General features: G+C 44.2%; 1 protein-coding gene across 2 annotated transcripts in view; it reads right to left on the bottom strand.

Moving 5' to 3' along the window:
- Positions 1-20,493, bottom strand: part of IGSF21 (immunoglobin superfamily member 21) — a 219,966-nt gene that overhangs the window by 92,193 nt on the left and 107,280 nt on the right. The window lies entirely within an intron of this gene.

The raw sequence follows: 20,493 nt of genomic DNA on the forward strand, positions 1-20,493 counted from the left end.
CTTCAACTCCCAGAATTCCTCCTCCAGTCATATTGGCTCAGAAACTCTGGCATTGAAGTGTGCAAGTCTTAAAGCTGTCAAGTTACAAGACCCTTGCACCCCTAACTCTTTAGAAAAAAAAACCTAGGGGTGTTCAAACTTGACAGCTTTAAGACTTGTGGACTTCAACTTCCAGAATTCCTCCTCTCGCTCTTCATCTTGATGATGTGCGGACGGGCAGGGGGGGAGGGAGCTGGAACCGGTTCTAAACGGCACTGTAGATTTGTGGAACCTCTTCTATAGAAGGAAGTTAGAACTGGCAGGAACCCACCCCTGGTACCTTCCCTGTCCTAATGTTCCCTTTTATTCGTATCCATTTCGTGTCTCCATAATCTTGTACGTACTTATATCTATTATCTTATAGATGTTACTGTGAAAGACAGAAATTGGTGAATGTCGACTTTCACCGGTGAATGTCAACACATACCAAATACGTAGGGTTAGGGTTAGGGTTAGGTCATAAATAAGGGTATTTAGCAAATATTTCGGACATACACCAAGCGACTATGTGAATGTTGAAACCCTAACCCTACGTATTTGGTATGTGTTGACATTCACCGGTGAATGTTGACATTCACCAGATTTCTGTCTTTCACTGTAACATAGATACTTGTCAAAATAAATAAAATTAAAATGAATAAAACGTAAATGTCGAAGAATGGATGGAAGTTCATGAGATGTTCACCACCTCCCGTGGTTGATGGTTGAACACTTCTTGTTTGTTTGCACACTGATCCCCACCTCCCATTAGACACTGAACTCAACAGGATGTTGAGGGTGTAGATTACAACTTCCACAATCTCCATCATCCCAACCAGTATCCTTGCTGGGTGAACTGGGGAAGAAAGGAATAGACTTGCATGGATTTCCTTTCAGGCATGGTACTCATCCCATTGTAAAAAGAACAAGGTCCACTCTGAGAAAACCTTGAACTAAATAAATAAATTTAACCAAAGTTCACGCATCGCACCTAAGCAGAACCTTACTTCAATCTGCTTGTTGCAATTTCCAGAAGCAATAAAATGAACGAGCCATCTTTATTTCACTGAAGATCACCAGCTGAAATCACCATTTCATATCTGCTTCTCTGATGCAATAATACGGTGTTCAAACAAGTAGATTTGGCCACGAGACAATTATGCAGCTTCCTTCGCAATTATACGCTGATTTGCCCAGACTCCCACTTGCAAACATTTAATTCTACTACCACTTTTCCCTGAAATAATTTGGAAATGTTTTTTTCACCTCTCGCCCCTTCGTATTTCTCTTAACTTGTTCTTGCATCTGTTTCTTTGCAGCTAAGAAAGTAACGTTTCAAAATAAACTCATATGAAATGTGAATGGGAGGGGGAAAAGAGGAATGATAGATAGATAGATAGATAGATAGATAGATAGATAGATAGATAGATAGATAGATAGATAGATAGATAGATAGATGATAGACAGACAGACAGACAGAAAGATAGAATTAGATATGTGTGAGAGGGATGTGAGAGATGATAGATTGATAGATGATAGATAGATAGATAGATAGATAGATAGATAGATAGATAGATAGATAGATAGATAGATAGATAGATACGGTAGATAGATAATATTTGAGAAAAAATGATGGATATGGATGGATAGATAGATGGATAGATGGATAGATGGATAGATAGACAGATAGATAGATGATAGATAGATAGATAGATAGATAGATAGATAGATAGATAGATAGATAGATAGATAGATAGAGTAGATAGATAATGTTTGAGAAAAAATGAAGGATATGGATGGATAGATAGATGGATAGATAGAAAGATAGATAGATATGGTAGATAGATAATGTTTGAGAAAAAATGATGGATATGGATGGATAGATAGATGGATAGATAGATAGATAGAAAGATAGATAGATACAGTAGATAGATAATGTTTGAGTAAAAATGATGGATATGGATGGATAGATAGATGAATAGATAGATAGAAAGATAGATAGATAGACAGAGACAGACAGAAAGAGAATTAGATGTGTGTGTGAGAGAGATGTGAGAGATGATTGATTGATAGATAGATAGATAGATAGATAGATAGATAGATAGATAGATAGATAGATAGATAGATAGATAGATTGGAAAAATGATGGATGGATAGATGGATATATAGATAATTAGATGCACGTGTGATAGATGAGATAGATGGATAGGAGAGAGAGAGATGTTTGAGAAAAATGATGGATGGATGGAGGGATATATAGATAATTAGATGCACATGTGACAGAGATGAGATAGATGAAGATAGATAGATGATAGATAGATAGATAGATAAATAGATAAATAGGTAGATACATAGATAATGTGAAAGATAGATACAGACAGATGTCAGAGGGAGATGACAGACAGATGGACAAGTTGGGTGGATGGGCAGATGGGTGGCTGGATGGAAGAAAACAGAGTTATCTTCTCCAATGAAAACAAAGAAAGACAGCTAAGAGCATCCTAGGACAACAGGGAGCTACCACATTGGTCTCCAGTAAAGGGCTGGGCCAGACCCAACATGGCTGCCGTTTTGTAAAAACCTCAAAGCATGTCCCATAGACTTCATACGGAACTGACCCGGAAGGGGAGGCCAGAAAAAAGGACGGAGAGACAGACAAAAATTCTTCAGACCAGCAGCCTTCAAGAGCTCTGCCCTTTCCCTTCCGCCTCAGCTACTCTCAAGTTACACCTCGTTGTTTCCAAGAGAATAGGTGACAAGGTGCGAACCTGCTAATGAAATAACATGCCTGCCGGCAGTGTCAAAATCTCTCTTCCAAGGGAAAAGTGAAAACGCAGAGGGTGGCAATAAGCTGCCCCCAAAGCAAATGTCGAGGGAATAAATAAATAAATATGTGGGGAGATGGGGAGGGGTAAGGGACATGTGGGGGGGGCAAGGGGGCAGGAATTGGGGGAGCAGCAGAATAATTTGCCTTGCACTGTCCCCAGCCCTTTGGAGGATGAAGTGAACACAAAAGACCACTCACCGCAATCACATAACGTGAATAAACCATCGTTTCTTAAACACGGTTATCCCGCTAGAATCTCAATTAGCTGCCATGGGCTAATGCTAAGCCACCATCTTGGAGATTTTTAAAGGATAATGAGAGATCGCTGAGTTTGGTTCTTTTCTTGCCGAAGTTGCATCTCCCAAACAGGGTAACATCCTCCGTGCTACTCCTCGCCAACTAGCACTGATAATGTTACCGAGTTGGGTAATAAAACGTCCGCAAGAAAACAACCGAGCTCAGAGCGCACCAAGGAGCCCTCGTTTCAATTCTGAGCTACACATATTCTCCTTTATTGGTGAAAATAATAGCAGGGTTTCTTTCTCTCTTTTCTTTTTTTTTGCTGGGAAAGTGCGTAACCTTAATAGGAATCTATTGGGACGTGCTGTCAGGGAGGCAGGGGAGGCAGAGGCTCACCTCTCATCATGAAATAATAATATATAATAATAATATCCACAAGGGAGTTTCATATATATATATGAGGAAGAGGAGGGAGGAGGAGGAGGGCGCGTGGGGCGGTGCCAGCTGGGCAACCGGCGGAGGCAGGAGGGTTCTCGGAAGTGCCAACATCCTTCCTGCCTCCGCTGTACTTTGCGCGCTCCTCGCGACTGCAATAGACGTCCAGAAGTGTCAGGGGCTTGATGACGTTGCCGCAGCTGCCATGCGCGGACGGATGGAAGTAGTCAGAGTGGTGCCGAGGCAGTCCGGCGGACGAGCGACCGAGGATCAGGCTGCCTGATCCTCCATCGCTCGCTCGCTCACTCTTTCGTCCTCCCGGACCCCTCGGCGCCACTCTGGTTACCTCCGTCCGGCCGCGCCCAGCAGCAACGTCGGCGACGTCATCAAGACGAAGTGGCTTGGAGGCAAAGTGCTTTTCAGTGCTTTTCTGTGCGTCTGGCGTTTAGGTAGATAGCCGGATGTCCTAAACACCAGACGCACAGAAAAGCACTGAAAAGCAGCTGCTGTTGGGGATCGCGGAGTGCGAGCCGGCGGAGCGCGCTCAGGAAGGCGGGGACTTCCTGAGCGCGCTCTGCAGGCTCGCCCTCCGCGATCCCCAACAGCAGCTGCTTTTCAGTGCTTTTCTGTGCGTCTGGCGTTTAGGTAGATAGTCGGATGTCCTAACAATCAGCTGGGTAACGAGCTGGTTCGCTCCGAAGATCAGCTGGGTAGCGAGCTGGTTCGCTCCAATGATCAGCTGGGTAGTGAGCTGGTTCGCTCCGATGATCAGCTGGGTAGCGATCCGGTTCGCTCCGACAATCAGCTGGGTAGCGAGCCGGTTCGCTCCGACGATCAGCTGGGTAGCGAACCGGTTCGCTCCAACAATCAGCTGGGTAGAGAGCCAGTTTGCTCCGACGATCAGCTGGGTAGCAAGCTGGTTCGCTCCGACGATCAGCTGGGTAGCGAGCCGGTTCGCTCTGACGATCAGCTGGATAGCAAACCAGTTCGCTCTGACGATCAGGTGGGAAGCGAGCCAGTTCGCTCTGACGATCAGGAAGTTCAGAAGCCCACCTGCCCCTGCGCTTGATTTACCTATATCCTCTCAGCTGATTCACACGGCTGAGCGGCTTGCCGTACCTCAGCTGCGTTACCCCCCAGAAGTAACATGGAAGGTAAGTTTTGTTAAAACTGTGTATTCGCGCAGAGCACGCGATCACCGAACCGGTTATTAAACTGGCAGGATCCCACCACTGATTTCTATTTTGATAAAAAAAAGTGACACACACACACACACACACACACCAAAAAAAATCTCTCCCATTCATCCTTTCTGGTAACTGGTCGGGATGACCTCCGACCTCACTTTATGATTTATTTTCTTGTGCGAGAGCTGGGCAAACTTGAAACGGCACTGCCGAGATGAAAGCACTTCTGCAGACACCTCCGCACGGCTCCGGTTTTTTAAAATGCACCCCGCGTTGTCCTAGATGAAAATTCATTCTGGGTTTCCCCCCTTCCCCCTCCATTTTATTACATGGGAACAGGGCTGTTGGAGAAAGTCGAAGAGGGGGGGGGGCAGCTGTCAGTAAAACTGTCTCTGCAAATTTATTTGCCTAAGCCAAGGTTTTATTACAAAGAAAATACACACTCTCCGGGCACACAAGGGGAAAAAAAAGACACACAGAGACAGAGAATTATCTGTGTTGTAAATCACACAGGCTTTGGAGAGGAACGCACACTGGAAGTTTTCAAGGGCACAAGCAATTGTTCAGGGATCCCAGTGTTGATTTTGTGGCTGCTGCTGCTGCTGCATTATTATTATTATTATTATTATTATTATTATTATTATTATTATTATTATTATTATTATTATTATTATTAGATTGTATCACAGCGGCCAGTTGATTCGCTGGATTTGGCATTGATTACTAGTCGGGCCCCACCCAGGGGCCTAGGACGTCGTAACGTATTTTCTTAATATACGTGCAGATCCAAGTAGTGCGGCCTTTTGCATTTGACTGATGGTGATTTTGTCAAGTTTTAACTGTTTTAAATGTAATTCCAGTGCTTTTGGAATAGCACCCAGTGTGCCGATTACCACTGGAATTACCACTGCTGGTTTGTGCCATAATTGTTGAATTTCGATTTTTAAGTCCTGGTATTTCGCGATTTTTTTTCATGTTCCTTCTCGTCGACCCTGCTATCACCTGGTATTGCGATGTCTATGATTGTAACCTTATTTTTCTCAACCAGTGTGATGTCTGGCGTGTTAGGCGCTAGTATTTTGTCTGTTTGTATACGAAAATCCCACAAGATCTTGACCATCTGACTCTCGACGACTTTTTCAGGCTTATGTTCCCACCAGTTTGCTGCTGTTTTAATATTATAATTTTTGCACAAATTCCAGTGGATCATTTGTGCCACTGAATTGTGCCGCATTTTATAGTCAGTCTGCGCGATTTTTTTACAGCAGCTGAGTATTTTTTTTCAGTCTGCGCGATTATTATTATTATTATTATTATTATTATTATTATTATTATTATTATTATTATTATTATCTCTTTTGTTCATTTAACGTGAAACTGAACATTTAAAGATGTATCACAAATAGCATTGACTGGTACTAATGGTTGATAGGAGTTGCTGTCAGCATCTTAGGTATCAACCAAGTACCTTCTTAAAATACACAATATTATTATTATAAATTGCATTCATTAAACATGAAACTCCGTCAACTGAACATTTAAAAATGTATCACAAATATCACTGACTGACTCTGATGGTTGACACGGGTTGCTGCCAGCATCCTAGGCGTCGACCAAGTATCTTCTTGTATGTTATTCCGAACAGCCCAGTTTTTTGCAGTTCTGCTGGTGTTATTGCAGGAAGCTGCAATTCCTTGATGTGTTTTGTAAAATTCTTGGTCATGGAATAATAATAATTATTATTATTATTTCTTTTATTCATTAAACATGAAACTCAGTCAACTGAACATTCAAAAATGCATTTTTGTAGGTTATTATTATTATTATTGTTGTTGTTGTTATTGTTGTTATTATTATTATCATTATTATTATCATTATTATTATTATTTAATCTTTGGTGAGATTCACAGCCTTTGGGGCTGGTTGGTAGCCTAACAGCTCGAGTCCTAACCAAGGACCTAGGAACTGTTAAGGTAACGTCGGAGGATATAAGTTGTTCCAAGTAGGGCGGTTTTTTGTAGAGTCAGAGTGTTCAAGTCAGGTCAATTTAGAATTATTATTATTATCATTATATACCAGCGATGGCGAACCTTTTTTGGCTCGCATGCCATAAGTGGTCGCATGCCATAAGTGGGGGGAGCGCAGGAGGGTCGTGTGCGGGTGTGCCGCACCTATAATGCAATGCGTGACCCCCCCCTCCGAGTGCACATGCGCACACTACAGGCGCGACCCCCCCATTGTTTGCATGCTTTTTTCGCCTTCCCCAGTCTCCAGAGGCTTTATAGGAGCCTGGGGAGGGCGAAAACAGTCTCCCCTGCCCCGCCCCGGAGGCCCTCCGGAGGCTTCAGGGACCTTCAGGAAGCTTCCCTGAAGCCTCTGGAGCAGTCAAAACGACCCTCTGAGCAAACCGGAAGTCCATTCCTGAACTTACGGTTTGCCCATAGGGCCAGTTTTTTGCGCTCCGGAAACTTCAGGAACCTTCAGGAGGCTTCCCTGAAGCCTTCGGAGCGCTGAAAACGACCCTCCGAGCAAACCGTAAGTCCGTTCCTGAACTTCCGGTTTGCCCATAGGACTGGTTTTCTGCGCTCCGGAGGTTTCAGGGAAGCTCATGAAGCATCCAGAGGGCCTCTGGGGGGGGTGGGGAGGCTCTTTTCGCCCTCCCCAAGCTCCTATAAAGCCTCTGGAGCCTGGGGAGGGCAAAAAATGGCTGGCCAGCTGACAGTGCAGCACCTGACCTGCCCTGACAAATGGCTCCGTGTGCCACCTGTGGCACACGTGCCATAGCTTCGCCATCCCGGTTATATACTTTATTCATTAAACATGAAACTCAGCCAAATGAACATTCAAAAAGGCATTACAAATACCAGTGACTGGTGCTAATGGTTGATACGGTTTGCTGGCAGCGTCCTAGGTATCAACCAAGGACCTTCTTAAAATATACGATGGTCCAATTATTATTAATATTATTTCTTTTATTCATTAAACATGAAACTCAGTCAACTGAACATTTAAAGATGTGTTGCAAATACCAGTGACTTGTGCTGATGGTTGGTAGGGGTTGCTGCCAGCATCCTACGTATCAACCAAGGACCTTCTTAAAATATACGATCTTCCAAGTAGGGCAGTTTTTTGCACTTCCGCTGGTTTTATTGCAGGAAGCTACACTTTGTTGATGTATCTTGTAAAATTCTTGGACATGGTGCCAAGTGCCCCGATGACAATGGGTATCCCTGTGACATGCTTCATCCATAGCCGTGTAGTTTCGATGGCCGGGTCACGATATTTCATTATTTTTCCTAGTTCTTTTTCTTTGTCTCTGGCATCTCCAGGAACAGCGATATCAATAAACTGTACACTTCGGCCCTCTACAACCATGATATCTGGCGTGTTGTGCTCCAAATGACGATCCGTTTGTATTCGAAAGTCCCACAAGATCTTCACCTTCTCATTTTCCATAACTTTTTCCACTTTGTGTTCCCATGACTTTCTTGATCATATTTTTTACATAATGACCAGTGGATTATTTTAGCAACTCTGTTGTGTCTAGCTTTGTAATCTGTGCGATTTTGCTGCATTCACATATTAAATGTGAAATAGTTTTGACTTTGTTATTGCAAAGTTGGCAGTTTTGGTTGTCCGTGGATTTTTGTAGCTTCGCTTTCATGACATTAGTTTGTAGTGCTTGTTCTTGAGCAGTCAGTATTAAACCTTCCGTTTCTTTCTTGATGGTTCCCATCTTAATCCATGTCCATGTCAAGTTGTCATCACATTTTCCTTCGATGTTTTTCAAGTGCTGTCCATGCAAAGCTTTGGTTTTTCCATCGATTTAATCTGTCATCCAGCTGTTTTTCCTTAGATTCTGCCTTTGTTTTTGTTGTTTTTATGCTGTTCTCTGTTTTCACAGCCTGCAGCAATTTTTCTATTGTTGTTATTGTTGTTGTTATTGTTGTTGTTGTTGTTGTTGTTGTTATTATTATTATTATTATTATTATTATTATTATTATTATTATTATTATTATTATTATTATTATTATTATTCACAGTCAGACAGATGTTCAGACTGGGTTTGGCATTTTGTCTACCTACTGAGTCCTTACCAAGGACCTGTTATTATTATTATTACTATTATTATTATTCCTGCTATTATTGTTATTATTTCATTAGCCAGGGCAGAGAAAATCCCTAAATCCCTTCCTCCCTATGTGATTGCCCCTGTACTAGAAATTAAAGTGAGGATTTTAAGATTTGACTCGCTCCTAGGACTGATATTAGGCCTATAATCCTAATAGCACCGTTATTTAATGCTTGGCTTCCCTCCAAGTTGTATTAAATTTATATATATATTTAATTCGCTAAATATTCACTCTGCTCTTATAAAACAGGATCCCACGTATTGACAAGTTCATCCACCTGCCTGTTTTGCACGTGCCATTAAGCTGGGCATAAGAAGCATAACAAATAACAGAATAACAGTTGGAAGGGACCTTGGAGGTCTTCTAGTCCAACCCCCTGTACCCATTCTGCAGAAATAGCCCATCCAATCTCTCCTTAAAAGTGTCCAGTTTCAGAGCACTGATTGATTATTCTCACTGTCTGGAAATGTCTCCCTGGTTCTAGGTTGCCTTCTCTCCTTGTTTTCACCCATGGCTTCTCATCCTGCCTTCTGATGCTTTGGAGAATCGCTTGACTGCCTCTTCTTTGTGGCAGCCCCTCAAACATTGGAAGGCTGCTATCTTGTCACCCCTAGTCCTTTTCTTCATTAGACTAGACCAAGGGTAGGCAACCTTAAGCACTCAAAGAGCCACAAAGAAGCCCCCTGTTCAATTCTGGAGCCAACCGGAAGTCCGGTTCCCCCACCATAGAGTCTCCTCCTAGCACGGCATTCTTTTTCCTCTGCCTACCGGAAGTCTGGTTTCCCCACCATAGAGTCTCCTCCTAGCGTGGTGTCCTTTTTCCTCTGCCGACTGGAAGTCTGGTTTCCCCACCATAGAGTCTCCTCCTAGCGTGGTGTCCTTTTTCCTCTGCCTACCGGAAGTCTGGCTTCCCCACCATAGAGTCTCCTCCTAGCGTGGTGTCCTTTTTCCTCTGCCGATTGGAAGTCTGGTTCCCCCACCATAGAGTCTCCTCCTAGCACGGCATTCTTTTTCCTCTGCCTACCGGAAGTCTGGTTTCCCCACCATAGAGTCTCCTCCTAGCGTGGCGTCCTTTTTCCTCTACCTGTCCTAACCGAAAGTCCTATCAATTGGGGAGACGACTGGCGACAGGGAGCCACAGCAGAGGGATGAAAGAGCCACATGCGGCTCCTGAGCCGTGGGTTGCTGACCCCTGGACTAGACATACCCAGTCAATGGTAGAATTCTCTTTCAAAGCCAACAAAAGGGTTCTGGATTGCAACCCCTAGAATTAGCCTTTCTTTTTTTTTTTTTTAAATTGAAAAAGTTTTATACAAACAACATTTTCCCCTTTTTTTACTCCCCCCCTCCATATAATGTAAATCACATACAAATACTATATCCCCTGCCCTCCTCCCAACTTAAAAAAATTTCTCATTCAAATATTGTACCAAATAATGTACCCCCTCCCCTGCCCCCATCTTAAGGTAAATTACTCATTCAGATATTGTACCCCTCTCCACCCAATCATAATATAAGTTTCTCTTAGAGTAACAATAGCCCATTGATCTCATCTTCTAAAGTAATTAAACATATATAAATCATGATATAAATTTCTCTTAAAGTAACATATTTCATTAATCCCATCTTCTAGGTTAATTATGCATATATATTACCCCACCCTCCACCCTAACCCTCCCCCACCTCCCACTCAGACCCACCCCCCTGACTTCCGCTATACAACATCTCACCTCATACATCCCTGCGACCAATCCGCTCCCACAGGGAGGGACTCCTCCGGGTGCCGTCCACTAAGCAGTGTCAACGGGCGGCGCCCAGGAGTAAAGCCTTCTCTGTGATGGGCCCAACCCTCTGGAATGACCTCCCCCCCGATATTAGAACTACTACCGACCTCCGCTCCTTCTGACAGAAACTTAAGACCCACCTGTTCCAATTAGCTGGCTTAGCTGATTTATAGTCCCACTTTCAACCTCCTGGCAAACATCTTATTTTGGGTAGTTTTTAAGAGTTTATTTTTAATTTTTATTCGAATTTTAATTTATTATTGTACAGTGCATATCCTACCTCCTCCGTCTATCTATGTATCTATGTATATCTATATTTTTGTATTCACATTGTTTTTAATATGACTGTACACCGCCCCGAGTCCTGTTTAGGAAAGGGTGCGGTCTATAAATTAAAGTATTATTATTATTATTACCACTCTAACAATTCCGAGCGTCCCATGTATTATTTACTCTGATCATCTATCAATCTAAACATTCTTACCTAAAGGCTACATAGTACTTCCTAGTCTGGTATTTATTCTGTATGTAATCAATCCATTTTACCCATTCCTGTGTATAATTCTCCTGCTTCTGACCTTTTAGAAAAGCTGAAATTTTTGCCATTTCGGCGAACCCCGCCACCTTCTGAATCCATTGATCAATTAGCCTTTCTTATAAAAGGCTTATATAAAGAGAGGACAGAAAAAAACCACAACAAAGTAGAATAGCAAAAGCCACTAAAAGTACACCTTGTCCTTTATTTCTTGACTTTGAAGTAGGGATTGCTCTTCTGATCTAGGCTTCCCCAAAAAGCAGGAGGCAGGTTCCTGGTCCCGACAAAACCCCCTTTTTTTAAACGAATGTGAATTCCTCTCATTCACCTTCAGCAAAGGCCTGGCAAACAGTCTTCCAAAGGTGAATTTATGACCACAGACCTTATCTATCTTGGAAAGCTGCCATGTAAATATTTTCCCAAATGAGGTGCTGTGCAAGGAAAGGCTGGGCACAGAGTCCCTGAGATTCAGGGACAGATCTTCACACTCCTGAAACGAGTCTAACGAACGAACAAACGAATGGTTTCCTGCAAAAAAATCCCACTCCCCTTTCGCTCCTCTTTTATTTCCTACGGGAGGGGCCAATCACCTTCCACCTGTGACTTTGCTCCCAAGTCAACCCTGGTTTCTGAGTTGTTCTTTTTTTTCTGTGCACCCTGGGAACAGGCTCCAGCTGTTCCTCTGCCTCACTGCTGTCTAACTCTGAAGGCACCTGATCGCTGCCAGACGGCCTCGGTCCCATCTCTGCCTCTGACTCAGAGCCCTCGTCCGAGCCTTCCCCAGCCTTTGGGACTGGCCCATGCTTCTCCGCAACCTCCTCACTGTCCGACTCTGCTGGCCGCTGGCGGGCCACAACAATTGCTGCTTAATCATGGATGATCCCATTGTGGACTTCTCCCAGGGTTTGGGCAGATGAAGAGGAAGGCAACCTTTCCATTTCAGTGGTCATCCATTGGCAGGGAAACACAAGGGACATTCAATAGTGGTATATATATATATCAATACAATACATTACAATACAATAGCAGAGTTGGAAGGGACCTTGGAGGCCTTCTAGTCCAACCCCCTGCCTAGGCAGGAAACCCTATACCGTTCCAGACAAATAGCTATCCAACCTCTTCTTAAAGACTTCCAGTTTTGGGGCATTCACAACTTCTGGAGGTAAATTCTGTTCCACTGATTCATTGTTCTAACTGTCAGGAAGTTTCTCCTCAGTTCTAAGTTGCTTCTCTCCTTGATTAGTTTCCACCCTCATATCATTAGTTTCCAACCTCATATCATATGGAGGTGTGATGGATGCACAGCTAGATGGATAAAGAAAGAGAGAAGCAGTGTAGCATAGTGGATAAAATACTGGAATACAACCGGATTCTGGAATTTTCTTTGGGCCAGATCTCTCTCAGATCTAACCTGAGATGTTGAAGAAATGCCTTGGTAAGGCCACACTTGGAATCCTGCATTCAGTTCTGGTCGCCACGATGTAGAAAAGATGTGGAGACTCTAGAAAGAGTGCAGAGAAGAGCAACAAAGATGATTAGGGGACTGGACACTAAAACATATGAAGAACGGTTGCAGGAACTGGGTATGTTTAGCTTAAGAGAAAGAAGGACTAGGGCAGACATGATAGCAGTGTTCCAATATCTCAGGGGTTGCCACAAAGAAGAGGGAGTCAAACTATTCTCCAAGGCACCTGAGGGTAGAACAAGAAGCAATGGGTGGAAACTAATCAAGGAGAGAAGCAACTTAGAACTGAGGAGAAATTTCCTGACAGTTAGAACAATGAATCAGTGGAACAGAAGTTGCCTCCAGAAGTTGTGAAAGCCCCAACACTGGAAGTCTTTAAGAAGATGTTGGATAGCCATTTGTCTGAAACGGTATAGGGTTTCCTGCCTGGGCAGGGGGTTGGACTAGAAGACCTCCATGGTCCCTTCCAACTCTACTATTGTATTGTATTATTGTATTGTATCTACCTAACTGACCTGCACTGGGCCAACATGGCAAATGAAGGTCCATAACAATAAAAGAGCCTGAAGGAGGAGAGTACAAAAGTTGGCTTGAAACTCAACACTAAGAAAACTAAGATCATGGCATCCGGCCCTCTCAACTCCTGGCAAATAGATGGGGAAGAAATGGAGGGAGTGACAGATTTTATTTTCCTGGGCTCCAAGATCACCGCAGATGGAGACTGCAGGCAAGAAATTAAAAGACGTTCGCTCCTGGGGAGGAAAGCTATGGCAAATCTAGACAGCAGACTAAAAAGCAGAGACATCACCCTGCCAACACAAGTGGGCATAGTCAAGGCAATGGTTTTCCCAGTTGCAATGGATGGCTGTGAACGTTGGACCATAAGAAAGGCTGAGCGCCAAAGAATGGAGACCTTTGAACTCTGGTGCTGGAGAAGAAGACTCCTGCGAGTCCCTTGGACTGCAAAGCCATCCAACCGGTCAGTCCTAGAGGAGATCAACAACCCTGACTGCTCTTTAGAAGGCCAGATCCTAAAGATGAAACTCAAGTACTTTGGCCACCTCGTGAGAAGGAAAGACTCCCTGGAGAAGAGCCTCATGCTGGGAACGATGGAGGGCAAAAGAAGAAGGGGACGGCAGAGAAGGAGGTGGCTGGATGGAGTCACTGAAGCAGTAGGCATGAGCTTCAATGGACTCCAGGGGGTGGTAGAGGACAGGAAGGCCTGGAGGAACGTTGTCCATGGAGTCACGATGGGTCGGACGCAACTTCGCAACTAACAACAACAATAAAAGAAGAGGTTTTCCTCCCAGGTGGATCAACACAATCTGATGATAATCATTACAAAAATAAAAGGTAGAACTGAATGCAACTCAAATCCTGGCCTAGCCGGAAGTCACCAGACGTTAGCTAAGGCTCTTCTGGGGTATATAAATTAAGATGCATCAAAGTCCCTGACCTGGTTGAGGTAAATGGAAATCAATTCCACCTCCAACTTGGCTCCTCCTGACAACTCAAGCAATTTAGGTCGACCCGCGACAAGATACGGGCTTCTGGGTTTGATCCCCTTCTGCTTTCCGATGCTTCCCAGTCGCAGTTGGAGAAACAAATTACAACAAGGCCTCTAAGAAACATCTTCGCACAGCTGGAGGACGGGAGGGCGATTTCCGCCCAGCTGGCACAAACAAAACAGATCAAACCTCCGTTTTCCCCAGCAGTTTCCCGGGGGTTTCTCCTCCACCCCCTCAATGTTCTCCAAAACCACTTACAGACTGAAGATAGGTATAATAAACTTGATATCCCACTTACAGTCCAATCCTTCCAGCGCCAAAAACAGCCAGTAAATGAAAGATACAATTCTGGCAGGTTTGCTTCCAACAATTTTAACCTGTTCGAGGAAATTCTCATCGGGAAGTTTGGCAAGATTGATGAAAGTCCTCTAGAAATGGGACAGATTATAGGGGGTTGATTTATTTATTGGAGTTCTACGCCCTCAAATCGATGGAAGCCTTGCTCGACAGCTTGCATAAATCAATCACTAGAACATCCACGGCAAAAAAAAAAACCCGACAGAGATACAACTTCCACATTACCGAGCGCAGATAATAAAATGCGCACAAACAAGCACATTAACAATACAATGTCGGTGTTTGACCTCAGTGGGATGAGTGGGAGAGATGAGCCAAAGAAGAGGTCAAACTGATGGATAAAATTGCCAAGCCTTCTTTAGTTTAACCGCAGGATGCAAAGTTCATACGCGTTATGGATTCTTTAGGTTCATAGAAAATTAATAATGATGTTTTGCTGTATTTCAAGGCAGGATATGTCTAAAGGCCAAAAAAACAACAACCTAGGGATGATTACAGATTAACAGAGTTGGAAGGGACCTTGTAGGTCATCTAGTCCAACCCTCTGCCCAAGCAAGAGACCCTACACTGTTTCTGACAGATGGCAGTCCAATCTCTTCTTGAAAACTTCCAGGGATGAAGCTCCCACAACTTTTGAAGGGAACTTCTGTTCCATGGGTTGATTGGTCTCATTGTCTCTCCTTATTTTCAGGTTGACTCTTTCCATGTTCAGTTTCCATCCATTATTCCTTCTCTGGCCTTCAGGTGCTTTGGAAAATAGTTGACCCCCTTCCTCCTCTCTGTGGCAGCCCCTCAAATATTGGAAGGCTGCAATCATATCTCCCCTGGTCCTTCTTTCACTAGACTAGCCGGGACCAGTTCCTGCAACCGTTCGTCGTATGTTAATCCTCCAGTCCCCTCATCATCCTGGTTGATCTTCTCTGCACTCTTTCCAGAGTCTCAATATCTTTTTTATAGTGTGGTGACCAAAACTGGATGCAGTATCCAAGGTGTGGCCTTACTAAGGCTTTATAGAGGGATATTAGTACCTCACTTGATCCTGATTGCATTCCTCTGTTAATGCAATTTAGGATTGCATTGGCTTAACAGGAATGGAGAGAATTAATGGCCCTAACCCGACTGTTCCCCCCACCCCTTAAAAGATCCATATCTTGGGTGTATGCTGTCCAATTTTCCTTCTCTAGCTTTCCCTCAACCACATTAAGAGGACAAAGCAGAGTTTTACCCTGAAGAAGACATAAAAGGACCATGATAGAAGCTTTCAGATCTTAGGGAACTGGAGGTCAAAACATACAAAGAACGGCTGTAGGAACTGGGCATGGCTAGTTTAATGAAAAGGACTAGGGGAGACATGATAGCAGTCTTCCGATATCTCAGGGGCTTCCCTAAAGAAGAGGGAGTCAAGCTATTCTCCAAAGCACCCGAAGGCAGGACAAGAAACAATGGATGGAAATTAATCAAGGAGAGAAGCAACTGATTAAGAAGAATTTCCTGACAGTTGTTAGAACAATTAACCAGTGGAACAAGTTGCCTCCAGAAGTTGTGAATGCTCCAACACTGGAAGTCTTTAAGAAGATGTTGGATATCCATCTGTCTGAAGTGGTGTAGGGTTTCCTGCCTAAGCAGGGGGTTGGACTAGAGGACCTCCAAGGTTCCTTCCAACTCTGTTATTCTATATTCTATATATGAATGTTTCACAGAGGTTTCTACTGCAGGAGACAAGACTGGATGATGGTGGGGGAAATTCTGGTGTTTCCTCCAGGTGGGGACTTACAAGAGACCCCACTGCGGGCTTCTCTAAAACGCTGGGAAACGAGATGTTAAAAAGGATGGACTGCTTTAAAAAAAAAAGAGAGAGAGAGAGATGGTCAGAAGGCTCACTAAATGGTAGTTGCTTGTGCTTCACCCCGTTGGTAAGTAGGTCAAAGACATAAGAATGTAAGATGCAAGCAAGTTCCCTTAAGACTCTGGTTCTTTTGGGGTGGAAAGTGAGTTTCTGCGAGGAAAGGAAAGGAGCTCTGTGAGATAGATAAGGAAGGAAATAGATGCCTCCTTCAACCACAACCAATCCTGGCAGATTCCTTCCTTCCTTCCTTCCATTTATCCATCCACCCATTTCTCATATCTTCACATACATACATACATACATACATACATACATACATACATACATACATCCCATTTCCCTTTCCTTCTATCTTTTCTTCTTTCTTTCTTTCCCTCCCTCTTTCCTTCCTTCTTGGCCAAGTGTTAAGGCAGGACTTCCCTGAGACCCTCCCTCACTCTCATTATAATCTTCCTTCCTTCCCTTCCCCTTCCTTCCTCCATCCCTCCCTATTCCCTTTTCTCCTTCCTTCCTTCCTCCCTCCCTTCCCCTCCCTCCCTCCCCATTCCCATCTCTTTTCCATCTTTCCTTCCTTCCCTCCCGCTCTTCCCCTTCCTTCCTCCATCCCCCCTATTCCCTTTTCTCCTTCCTTCCTCCCTCCCTTCCCCCCTCCTTCCCCATTCCCATCTCTTTTCCATCTTTCCTTCCTTCCCTCCCCCTCTTCCCCTTCCTTCCTCCGTCCCTCCCTATTCCCTTTTCTCCTCCCTCCCTCCCTTCCCCTCTCCTTCCCCAGTCCCATCTCTTTTCCATCTTTCCTTCCTTCTTCCCTCCCCTCTTCCCCTTCCTTCCTCCGTCCCTCCCTATTCCCTTTTCTCCTCCCTCCCTCCCTTCCCCTCTCCTTCCCCAGTCCCATCTCTTTTCCATCTTTCCTTCCTTCCTTCCCTCCCCCTCTTCCCCTTCCTTCCTCCATCCCTCCCTATTCCCTTTTCCCCTCCCTCCCTCCCTTCCCCCCCTCTTTCCCCATTCCCATCTCTTTTCCATCTTTCCTTCCTTCTTCCCTCCCCCTTTTCCCTTCCTTCTTCCGTCCCTCCCTTCCCCCCTCCTTCCCCATTCCCATCTCTTTTCCATCTTTCCTTCCTTCCTTCCCTCCCCCTCTTCCCCTTCCTTCCTCCGTCCCTCCCTATTCCCTTTTCTCCTTCCCTCCCTCCCTCCCCACTCCATTTCTCTCTCCCATCTTTCCTTCCTTCCTTCTTTCCTTTCTTCCTTCCATTTTAACCAGCAGTGCTTCATCTGGTACTTGCTCCACATTCAAACAAGTTATTGGGCCCTCTGCTTGTCCTTCGATTTTGTTAAGACACCTCCATGGAGAGCCTGACAGGGAAGTGACAACAGTCGGTACATAAGCCATCCCATCACTAAAAAGAAAAAGAAAAACCCGTTCACTCAGCATCACGATTGTCACCGCCACCTGCACCAGAATACCAAGTGGATTTTCTAGCATCTGCTCTCTCTCCCTCTCCCCCAACCCCCCAAGGCACCATCTTGGAGATTTGGATTAAGAGTTTTTAAGACAACATCCAGTATGCTCTTAAAAACACAAGAGTGGCTTAGGTGACCCTTCTCCCGTCTCCATCTTAACCATCCAAACATTATTTGGAGAGCACTGTGTTGTGGCCTGCCAGCAGCCAACGGATCTGGCAACAGATTCAGACAGTGAGGAGGTTGGGGAGGAACATGGGCCAGTCCTGGAGTCTGGGGAAGGCTCAGATGAGGGCTCTGTGTGTCGGAGGCAGAGATGGGGCCAGAGCCGTATGCCAGTTATCAGCTGCCTTCGGAGTCGGATATCAGTGGGGCAGAAGAACAGCTGGAGCCTGTTCCCAGTGGGCGCATGCGCAGAGTTCCCAGACGAAAGGAACAGCTAAGAGACAAGGGCCGATTCGGGAATAAAGCCACAGGTGGAGGGTGAATGGCCCCTCCCAGAGGAAATAAAAGAGGAGCGAAAGGGGAGTGGAGTTTGCAGGAGACAAATTAGTTCGCTTAATTGGTTCGTGACTCTCCGAGACTCCTTGCCAAGTTTTGCAGATATCGGCCTGGCAGTTCTCCAAGCCAGATAAGGTCTGCAGTTGTGAAATCTCATGGAAGACTGTTGAGCCGGGACTTTGCTGGAGAGGAATTCCCTTTGAACTAAATAAAAGGGGTTTTATCCGGACGAGGAGGAGTCGGCTTCATGATCATGGGAGGCCTAGGTCAAAACAGACCAGCAACTGGCAGTCAGAAGACATGACGAAAGCGCTTTAATTTCACAACCTATAGACAGATTTAACCTGAGATTTGATGGGGGAAAGGTGACCATCCTAGACCAGGCCAAGTCCAAAAATGCCAGCGGATTTCTAGAAGCCTGGCACGCTGACGAATCGATAAGACACACAGACATTATAGATTGTGCAAAAGAGGCACTCGACCAGCCCAAAAGGGAACAAAAAGACTCCAGCACTTCTTCACTAGGAATCAGCAACCAGATTATCATAGAATAGAGATTCTCAAGTCATTCAAATCACGGTTGATCCAAAGGTGCTTTTTCAGGAGGTAACTGGACTTCCTTATTTTTTCCTCTTCTTGGAGGACGTTTGGCTTTTCATGCGAGAAGCTTCTTCAGCTCTGAATGGCTGGTGGAGAATGGAAGGATTTATATTCCTTGCAGACAGCTGGTCAGTTGCATCCTTTTAGAGGGTCATTGAGGCCACTTGGAGGTTTCTCTGTGTTAGGGATGTAACCCTAGACTTGGCTTGGCAATGTATATAAGCTGTGATTACTTTACTGTTACTTTAAATGATTCAGAGATGTAATTGGTTTGTTACCTCAAGCAGCTATAAGAGGGAACCAGAATGGCTGTTAGCTCTCTGTTTTGTTAGAAGCTGATCGGTGTATACTGAGGTATTGTGGTTTGCAACTGTTAACTATATTTTGTGTGCTACACTGACTATTTAGATAACTGAATTACTGAACCGTGTATGACTTGGACTGTTAACCGGACTCTGAATACTTCTATATTTCTACATAGTAAACTACTATATTTTTATACTATTCAGTGTCTCTGCATGCTGGTTTGTGCGTGTTATCCCATATCACTCTCATTATGCTTCTCTGCATACTCGCTCTTCTAACGGGGAGCTTAATTACTTAACAGTGGTTATGGGCCCAGAGTGTACCAGACGTAGCTGAAGAGAGACTTGGTGTTGGTACGCATTACAGTATACAGATAGCTGTTTAGTTTATAAGTGTTTACTATTATGGAGAAGATGGCACATGCATCATCAGCAAATTTATCACTGATAACCCGGTTGGATGGAACAAACTATGTTTCCTGGTCAATGAAGTGCAGCTTACTTCTGCGTACTGAAGGATTGTGGGATGCTGTACAGAATCCACCCGACGTGACTTCTACTCCCACACCATTCCAAGGGTCTTCACCCCAAATTGTGTAGCTAAAAGTCTGTAGAGATTCTCAAGTCATCCAGGTCAACGGTGGTCCCAAAGGTGCTTTTTTTTTTTTCAGGAGGCAACTGGACTTTTCTTGTTTGTTTTTTCTTTTGAAGATGTTTCGCTTCTCATCCGAGAAGCTTCTTCAGCTCGGACTTGGAATGAAAGGATTTACATCCTTGAAAAAGCACCTTTGGACAAATCAGCGTAGATTTAACTCCATGGTTAACTTCAGACCTCTGACCTCCGCTCCTTTCGTGTAAAGCTCAAGACCCACCTTTTTCAAGTTGCTGGCCTGGCTCAACTTTGATCCAACTATATCGCTCCTGACGGGTTTTTTATTTGGGGTATTTTAATTGCATTCAATTTATTTAGGGGTTTTTAAACATTGTGTTTTTACTTGTTTTTATCTATCAGTTCACCTCCTCCTTGTGTATGTCGTGTATATGTCTTGGTATATGTTTTGTTATATGTATGTCGATATATTTATTTCCTATGTTTTGTTGTACGCCGCCCCGAGTCCTTCGGGAGAGGGTGCGGCTAAGAAATAAATATTTTTTATTATTATTATTATTATTAACAACCAAGTAAATAATACTCCAATCAAGAAAATGTCAAGGAGACACCAACAAAGAGCCCAACCAAAGAATCTCTAAGACCGCCCCTCACACACAAGACTTGGAATACTGCATTCAGTTT

Source organism: Natrix helvetica, assembly GCF_964273705.1.
Source record: "Natrix helvetica genome assembly, chromosome: 5".
Classification (NCBI taxonomy): Eukaryota; Metazoa; Chordata; class Lepidosauria; order Squamata; family Natricidae; genus Natrix; species Natrix helvetica.